The following is a 9,899-nucleotide window of genomic DNA, read 5'->3' on the forward strand; positions in this document are numbered from 1 at the left end:
GTGATGACTTTGGATCACAGGTCGATGATAGCCCTATGTTCATTTAGGAAGTCCATGCCTAAAATCACGTCGCGGGAGCACTGCTGCAAGACCACAAATCTGGTGGGGCAAGTACACCCATTTACCGTTATTTTTTGCAGTGCATCGTCCAGATGGAGTAATCAGGTTGCCACCTGCGGTGCGAATCAGCCGGCCATCCCCAGTGGTGGTAACTTTTCTGAGCTGAGAGGCTAACGGTCCACTAATGACTGAATAGTCAGCTCCGGTGTCTACTAGGGCAGTGACTCTCCGACCGTAGATATCAACTTCAAGGTCACTTGTTCGCGTCCTTGCATTACACGTGGGCCTTAGTGTCCGATCTCGGCTCCGTCGTTTATTCAGGTCATGGCCGGGGCATACCGTTGTTACTTCTCTGGGTGGCGGTGTCTGCTTGCAGTCTGGTCGTGTTGTTGTCGATGACGTCGTGTGGAGCGGCGGTGAAATGGCTGCGTCGTCGTTAGTGGTCGTCGGCGGCGGAGGATGTTCGTCTTTTCGCCTTTGAGCAACCTCACCTCCAAAGGTTGCTGCCTTTAGCTTCCCCTACGGGGGCTAGGAGACCGTCCTTTCACGTAACCGCGACCCGGCGCGCAAATCGGGCGTTGTACGGTGATGGGGAGCTTGACAGATGCCTTGGCGACGAGTGCTCTCCGCTGCGCAGAAAACCGTTGATTTCCTGTGGTCGTTCGCCAGGACGGAGTCGCGGGGCGTCGACAGCGAAACCACGGAGGCCGATCCGCCTGTACAGGCAGTGCCGGAGGATGTGTCCTGCCTCACCACAATGGAAGCAGAGCGGTCGGTTGTTTGCTGTCCTCCAGGCGTCGCACTTTCTGCGGCTTGGGGGTCGTTGGTAGGCTTGGCGGGCGGGGACCAAGGGTCGGCTTTCGGGAACAGGACGGTTGCGTCGAGAGCTCGGAAAGTCATCACGTCGGGGCGGAGGGCGACGTAATGCACCAGCGTAGTTCATCGCTGTTGCCTCGTGTGCTGGAACAGTCGCAGCCGTCGCTTGAGGAACGCCCAGCGCCTGTTGGACTTCTTCACGGACGACGTCCGTGAGCGTCGCCACCTGCGGCTGTTGCGATGATGGCATCAGTCGGCGGAGCTCCTCTCGCACGATCTCCCGGATGAGGTCCCGAAGACTCTCTCCGCTTTTAGATGCACTGGGGTAGTGGATTGAGCAGTCCGACTGAAGTGGTCGCTCGTAGTGGCGCATCCGGGTGTCCAACGTCTTCTCGATGGTCGATGCTTCACTTTCAAATTATTCCACAGTTTTCGGCGGGATCCGGACAAGCCCCGCAGAAAGCGATTCTTTAACTCCTCGAATTAGGAATTTCACTCTCTCACCTTCGGTCATATTAGGGTCGGCGCGGCGAAAGAGGCGCTTCATCTCTTCAACTTACGCCAGGACAGGCTCGTTAGGGAGTTGAAGTCTTGACTGAAGGAGGGCCTGGGCTCTTTCCTTTAGGACGACGCTTGAAAAGGCAGTCAGAAACGCTTCCTTGAAAGTCTCCCAATCCTTTCTAGTTGCCTCATGATGTTCGAACCAAAGTCGGGCATGTCCTTGAAGAACAAAGTAAACTTGCCTAAGTTTCGCGGCGTCGTTCCAGCCGTTGAAATCTGCCACACGGTCGAAAAGGTCCATCCAATCTCCCGCATCTTCATCCGGTAGTCCATGGAAGCAGGGGGGCTCACGGGGTTGGACGAAAACAACCGGTGCTGTAGGCTGGGCCATTGTCAGTGTCGATGCCTTCCGAGATCGAATGTGGTCAGGCAGCAGACCGTGTTCGGGTTGTAGGCCTTGAAGTCGGCGGCTGGCTCGGTGACCTATAGTCTGGTTTTCCAAGGCGACAGGAATAAGGCTGAGGTCTTCGCTTGAAGGATCAAGGACAGCACCTCCACCAGATGTCACGTGGTGGTGACCAGGGTCGATGACACAAATGAAGACACAGGCTTGATGGTACGGAAATTAACTCTTTATTGGGCTGACTTGCGCCCGCAAAAGAACTAAGCAACTCGGCGGCGGCGATAGGAAGAAACGTGCTCGTCGATCGTCGGACAAAGAATGCTCGTCACACTCGGCAACGCTCAATTTAAAGGCTGCACAGAACAATCTAGATAACGTCGCAAACAGCTACCAGCACGGGCTGGAACATTGTGGAAAGACACCCGAGTGGCCGGAACCTTCGAGACAGATCTCGGTGCATCTTGTGCTACAACAAAACTGATAAAGGTGTGACTCGCGACATCGAGCATTAACAAACAAAGATTACGGAATTGATACGCGGTCCAGAATCAGTGATAAGCCTGTATGCCGGCGGCCGTTAAAAAACAACAAATACTGTTTTGAAGGTTTCGCGGCAATATTGCCTTGTGCTCTAGTGCATTCGTCGTGACAACCCTTTATGTGTGCCGTATAGTGGCCGTAGATGAATCTCATGCAGTGATAAATGTTTAGTAATGTCGTACGCATTATTCTAAAGCAGGAATACAGCGAGAAAAATGTCATGTCTACCTTTTTTTTTGCTTAAACCTCGTATGTGCAACATGAGGAAAAATCTCACTTTGGTTACTGAGGCTGCCTGTTTGAACTAACTAGAAGAACTTCTGTCTCTAAAGGGAGCAGACTCCATGCAAACAAAAATAGGTATATCAGGCATTAGTAGCTGCAAGTTAGCACAGATTGGTTGCCCCATTCCTTGGTTTGGATATCTGTAAGAGTTTTTTAATGAAAAACTGCAGTTCAAACGGGCAAAGGACAAACCATGAGAAGTGCGTAAAACAAGTACTGTGTGTTGTACAGGACTAGTACGCTGCGCGGCAGCCTGTGTCCCTTACCTCTTCAAGGCTACTGCCCCACATCTCTGCTTGGATAAGCGGCACTTTCATCTACTTGTCTTTGCTGTCGGCGAAGTTCCCCACATTACTATACTTTTTATTTTCAGTACGACACATGCTGTGACTGCCATGGCTGAAGAGCTGAAAGCAGAGCTTTGGGGAGTAGCAGCCTAAAAAGAACTCTTAAAATGCCTTGTGGAAGCTCAAAAAGCATCTGGTAAGCCATAGCTTGGTGCATTTGTCTTCAGTGTGGTATATGTGGGCGTGCAAAGTATACAATTTACAGTGTCGTTTATTATTAAAGGGATGGCATTTTGAGCTTTCAGAAAAGAAATAAAGCAACAAGCACACTTATTCCAGTAATGTTTTGTAGCTGGTATTCCTCTTGCTGTATCTAAATTCACTTAAAATTTAAATGAAAAAATAGAAATTATTTTGTGTTTTTTTTTTCAAACTGATTGCACCCGTTCTTACTGGACAACTCTGCATGTTGCATGAACTAGTTTTTAAATTGACTGCATGATTTGGTCCCAGCGAAACAGCTAATGGTAAACACATCTTTGCTGTGTTACATGCCATAAACAAGCAATGAAAATGCCCATGAAAAAAGTATTTGTACACGTTGGAGGGGCTTCTGATTTATCTACAGCCTGGTGCAACCCGAGTAAGACAGACAAATATATTTGTTCTTCATAAAGGAGATCTAGCCATTGGCATCAACTGATTGTTGTGAGGTTGACGTAATCTTGTTAGCTGAGAGTAATCCCTTGTCACTATCGAGTGCCTATGCCGGGGGTCTCTTAACTTTGGGCCACAGCAGCCAGTAGAGCTATGGTGTGGACTGTTGGCTCAAAAAAGTTAAGGCTTTGTTCCGAAAGCATGTGCCATTTCTGTGAACCAGCTTTAACAGCACACTCATTTTCAAACTAAAGTCAAATAAAATGCCTCATGCCCAGGTGGCATGTGTCTTTTGGGGGAATGAAGAGGCATATTGGCCTCTTAATCTGTGTGAACTTTAGATAGGTGTCAGCTGCCTTGATAGCCCAAACATTGCCATTTTTATTGCATGTGCATTAAACATAACATAGCAATGCCACTAACCATTCATTTTTTTTAGGTATCGTCACCATAGATGGGACAATCAGCTGACTTGGATTGCCAGAATCAGATTGGCATGAGATAATTTTTTGTGTCACTGGTGCCTGTCCCAACTGTCAGTCAGTTGTCAAGTTGCAAAGTAAAATTTTTAGCTAATACATTTCATAATTTGGCAAATGGGTGCATATTATACTACCTTCATTGAGCTCGTTACATCCTTTTTCTTGCTATATGTAATTGCCTGAAATAGGCCGTTGCTCATGCATCGAGATAAAGAAAAATAAAGTATTGCAGATTGCCTGAGAATGAATGGCAATAATCTCTGCTTGACGAAGCCACTCTTGGCTACAAGGTTGTGTTTCAGTGGAGTTAAAATACAAAATGTTTATGAACTGCTCATGTTCAGTGAATTTTGAAGCACTGAAGGGGATCTTAACTGTTCCAGATGCTCACCTATGCTGTTCCTCATAGCGTTCATATTACTTTAGGCCGTTCAGCTTAATGTACCAATTTTCTTCCTTTGGAATTACTTTTACACTGAGAAGCCAGGTCTGTGAATTCGATATATTTTGCCACGTACAGTCGCCCAAATCTTTAACTGGCATGCGCGAGCGGCGACTTTTCTGTGCGTCAGCGCCCTATGACGGAACGAAGTTTGAAACAGGATGAGGCTAAGCGCATGCTCACAAAGCACGCTCAGCTGGGCGCGTCGTCTGCCAGGCTGTTCCTGCTTAAGGACGTTACCCCTCCTTATCGTGTGTTCGGCTTATCTTAAAATTTTCTTTCCTTTCTTGGCTGCTGCGACGCTGTTCTTCGGAACGTAAAATACGAGCAAAACCATTCGCCTACTCACGCTGGCTGCTCGTCGAAACGCGATAAGGAGGGGTGACGTCCTTAAGAAGGAACAGCCTGGCAGACGACGCGTCCAGCTGAGCGTGCTTTGTGAGCATGCGCTTAGCCTCATCCTGTTTCCAACTTCGCTCCGTCATATGGCGCTGACGCACAGAAAAGTCGCCGCTCGCGCACGCCAGTTAAAGATTTGGGCGACTGTACAGTCTATTTTTTTCTTTAGTTGAGATTGTGCCATCAAAGACTACATGTTCAATGCATTGCATATTTTCCAGTCATTTTCCTTGATATACATGCATACATTAAGTTGAGATGAATGATTCACATTGTTTTTTATCCCTCATTGTTAATCTTCATCGATAGCATCCCAAGTTGCCTTTAGTCTTTCAGCGAGGCGTAATCTTGTTTATTGCAGTATATTTAGTACATTTTATGTGATACCAGTTTAGTGGGGAATGAATACTGATTTAATCTTGCATTGTTATTTGCACAGCCTTTCTCTAAATCTTGGCAGTGGAGGGATTTTGTTAGCCGTATAATGATACTCTTGCAGCATTCTTGGAAGTATCAAGCTTGGAAGGGAGAGGACCAGAATTCCTCCAAGCTTCAAGATATTTGGAATTGCGCTCATTCAGATGGGTTGGTTACATGGCTTGTGTTGCACTTTGTGTAAACGAGTGAAAGCATAATTCTTGGCCTTTGTTGAGCTTTGTGTCATTTAGCCAGTGGTAATACATGCCAGATAGATAATTGTCACTGTTTTCTATACTGATGCCGCTTATTTCTGAATTGCTGTTCTTTCAGGTAGACATTGGAGGTGGGGCCCTGCTGGACAAGGCACTCTTGGAGCACCTTGAGCACCCTTGCGGCCATACAAGTGCTGGAAGTTTTACCAGACCCCTGTTGCACCTTGCTTGCTGCAGAAGAACTAAAGACCAAATCCCTGTATGGGGTGAGGATCAACATCCGAAAGGATCGCATTGGGAAAGAGGTGCTCGACTTGGTGCACCTGGAAGCCGCCATATGTAAGTTACTGCATGCGTATAAATCATAAACAAATGTAAAAATATGGATAAAGAGGGAAATGATGCCAACTAACTTTTGATTTTTTTTTGTATAATCTGCTTATGCACCTTTGATGCGGTACAGTTAGCCATCAACACACTTCATAGCAGTTACATTGCACTTCATTCTGTTGCATAAAGTGGATGTGATGATGTGCATGTGGGTTGCTGCAGTAATAGGAAAGTTGGTGATGGATGTTGTTTGAACCGCATGATGCAATAGATTTCACCTTGCTTAGAGTAACAGCTTCGTGCACCGACATTCTTGGCTTTGTTATAGTAGAGGCTGTGCTCACAGCTGATTGGGTGGCAGCAATCCCCCAAATTACCACTTCATCTATTCGCAGCTGCAGATCATCGGACTGTTGTGGGTTCTATCATTATCACATATGGTAAACACTTGATGTTCTGAGAAGCAGTTCTTTATCTCTTGTGCTGCCAAAATATTCACTGCATAACACAATAACTAAGCTAGTTTTTGCAGGTAGCAGGACTGCAATTCAAATCTACATGCAACTTCTTGGAATTCTGCAGAGGGAATAATTTAGCAGGCGAAGAGAAAAGTGTTCTCCTTTGGTAATCCAAGACAGTATTTGAATGCTTATTTGGGACAATGCATCTGTCTGTTATTAAAACATTTTAACCTAGTCATTATGCTGCCAGTTTCATGGGCAGGGTCTGTAGTGCAGTTAAATTTGACCACTTGGGCCAGATTATTTGTCAGTTAAGGTTTCTCTGGTATTCAGTATGAGAGGCACTGTGTTTTAGCAATTTTCTGTGTCTGAGAGAAGTTTTACTAGTTGAAAACGTGTACATAGTGCTATCTATAGTTGATACAACTCAAAAAGTGGCAAATACCCATCAAAGGAGGCTCTCCATTCAGTACGGCTGACCTGTTCATGTGACGTGACGTGGTGGTTAACCACATAGTGTGAAATAGTAGTGAATACTTTATTCCGTCCCTCCAACTCTCCTTACACCACCGCACCCCTACTATAAATAATATGTTCCAAGGCACAGTAAAAAATGTGCCTCCTTCCCTTTTACGCCTAGCTTCCGCTGTAGCACCACGAAGTAAACTGCCCGCAAGATGAGCCGCAACAATTGCAGGCAACACCATTGGATGGAGGGCCTCCTTTAATGGGTATTTGCTGCTCCATTTTGAGTTGTCTCCAACTATAATATAGACGGCCAGCCTCATGTATGTGGCACGATGCATGTGTGGTGCTACATTAATATATTCAACCCTGCCACTCATACCTACCTTGTCTGTGCACTGCACTGCTTATGAGCTGAAATATGTTCTTCATATTGCCTTTTGCTAAAAAAATTAAGACATCTTCATTATACAATTTTTGTAGCTTACAAGTGCACCAAGTACCTGGCCGCTTCTGTGGGCCACAAAGATCAGCCTGGCCTCCCTGCGAGCCTGTAAAGCCCATTAATTCACGAAATAAAATAAACTGGTCATTCTGAAAAGGTTTGCTTCACTTGTACAAATATTTCCGAAAGTACGCAGCGTACTAGACGGAATGCGAGCATGCGCAACTGAAAGCCAACACATTATTTACATGTTACTTTTAAGTTCATATTCAGTGTATAATCAACAGAATTTCAACACAGCACATAAACCACATGTTGATTTTAAGTTGATATTCCGTGGATAATCAACAGAATTTCCCCCGCAGGGGGCACCTGTTAAAGCAGGTGTTTGTGTGTTTTGTGCGACACCACGGACCCCGAGCACCCACGCTTAGCCGTGCGTGGCATCGCCGTGTCTGGGGAAAAGGGGATCCTGGTGGTTGAGCCGATGCCGAGTGTTTGGACCTTTAAGGCCCCTCGGCGGAGGCAACACACCACTTTGGCCCACGCTTCCCACAGACGGCACCTCCGGGCTGACCCACCCGGGGGAAATCGGCAGTCGCCTTTTCCTGTCCTCCACTTCATCTTTCACTTTCCTATCTCTTTTCTCAGCACTGTCCTGTCTCCTCCTCACTTCTTGTTTTTCCTTTTTTCTTGGCGGCGAGGGTTAACCTTGTGTGGAGTAGCTACCCTGAGTTGCCCATATTTGGTTATAGTAGCGGTGTACTGCTGGCGTGGGCAGGACTTCTTGCAAGTTCCTGTCCCGTCCCCTCGTTGGGCTCCATGGTGGGTGGCAGGCACAACTACCGAAAACACAAACCCTTTCATGGATTCTTTCTCCCAAACAAATGATCGCCCTCCAAACAAACGAGGGCGGACCGATGCTACAAGCCATTTCTTTGTGAAAACAAAAGAGACTTTCCCAAAGTTCCATGTCATACATAGCGAGGAGCTTGAAAAACCCGCTCGAAAAATCTCCCCTTTCATAGTGTCAAAGTGTCTCACTAAAGACCTGGGCCCTGGATATAAAGTATCAAAACTTGCAAATGGTGACCTCTTGCTAGAAGTACAAACCAAGTGCCAGTCCTCCAACCTGAAAAACATTGTGTCGCTTGGGGACATCCCTGTCGTCATCACTCCCCACCGATCCTTGAACATTGTAAAAGGAGTAATATCTGAGATAGACTTCATTGCTCTCACTGAAGATGAAATGGCAGAAGGACTAGCAGACCAAAACGTCATAGCAGTTCACAGAATAAAAATCCGAAAGGATAACAAGGAGATCCCTACAAAACATCTGGTTCTGACTTTCAATAGCTGCACCCTCCCAGAGTCAATTGAAGTCGGATACATCAAAATAAACGTCCGACCGTACATCCCAAATCCGAGGAGATGCTTCAACTGCCAGAAATACGGCCATGGTTCGCAAAGTTGCCGTGGCCGCAGAACTTGTGCGAAATGTGCTGCGAACGACCACAACTCTGATAACTGCACCGCAAACCCACGCTGTGCAAACTGTGAGGGGGATCACCCCGCATACTCTCGATCCTGCCAAAAATGGAAAGAAGAAAAGCAGATCATTACACTAAAAACAACAAAGAACATCACATACAAAGAGGCACGTACTCAGTACAACAAAACCAAGAACGCATTTCAGTTCACAGCGAAACCAAATCTCGCTGATGTGGTGCGACAGGGCGGGGCACCACAACGGCCTTCGGCACCTACCCAGACCTCAAACGAGGCTGAGGTAGTGCCATCCCCTGCCCCGGTGGAAGCAGCTCCCGCTCCTCCACCACCCCCAAAACAGGCTACGCGTCCCTCAGGGTCGGCGGGCCACAAGACCTCCGCCCACGAGGCAAGGTCTAAAAAGAAAGAACACGTGCCTCTGGCACGTTCGTCCAGCACCTCAGACGAGGTAATGGACATAGGCCAGGACAGCTCTTTGCCGTCTTCGTCACAGAGACGGCAGAGCTCCTTGGAAAGAACCAAAACAGACAAGGCCCGAATCACGGGCCCTGGAAAAAACCTAACTTAATTTCTAAGCTTTCAACAAAATAAGATGGCATTCCTGGTACAGTGGAACTGTAGAGGACTTCTAAAGAATATTAATGACATAAAAGACATTCTAGATACAGTCTCGCCAGTTGCACTGTGCGTACAGGAAACAAATTTAGGTTGCATGCACTCGAATATACTGAAAAAATATCAAGTCTTCCGCCGAGATCGAGAGCAAGCAAGCAGGCTTTCGGGTGGTGCGGCCATCATATTGCAAAGTGGAGTTCCAGCTCAAGAACTGAAATTAAACACTCCCTTAGAAGCTGTAGCAGCCACAATAATTGCCTTTAAAACTCTTACTGTGTGTTCTGTCTATCTTGAACCAAATCTTAAAATAACACTCCATGATCTAGAAAACCTTTTTTGCCAACTACCAGAGCCCTACCTAGTAGTAGGAGATTTTAATGCACACTCCCCTTTGTGGGGAAGTGAAAAAAGTGATACACGTGGACAGCTTATCGAGGATTTTATTCTTAGTTCAGACATTTGCTTATTGAACTCCTGTAAGCCCACGTACTGTTCACCAAGGTCAGGAAAAATGAGTTTTTTAGATTTGGCTTTTAGTTCACCTTCCCTTTTTAATGATTTTAAATGGGA

At 46.5% G+C, this 9,899-nt stretch overlaps 1 long non-coding RNA gene across 1 annotated transcript; it reads left to right on the forward strand.

Annotated features, from left to right (window-relative positions):
- Nucleotides 1–2,997: 2,997 nt before the first annotated feature.
- On the forward strand, nt 2,998–7,340 carry LOC146187360 (uncharacterized). Its single transcript, XR_014707915.1, has 3 exons — nt 2,998–3,088; nt 5,623–5,843; nt 7,244–7,340. It is a non-coding gene; the product is annotated as an uncharacterized LOC146187360 (long non-coding RNA).
- Nucleotides 7,341–9,899: the final 2,559 nt, after the last annotated feature.

This window comes from Amblyomma maculatum, chromosome 6, assembly GCF_055883805.1.
Source record: "Amblyomma maculatum isolate TAMU_Amacu chromosome 6, ASM5588380v1, whole genome shotgun sequence".
NCBI classification, from domain to species: Eukaryota; Metazoa; Arthropoda; class Arachnida; order Ixodida; family Ixodidae; genus Amblyomma; species Amblyomma maculatum.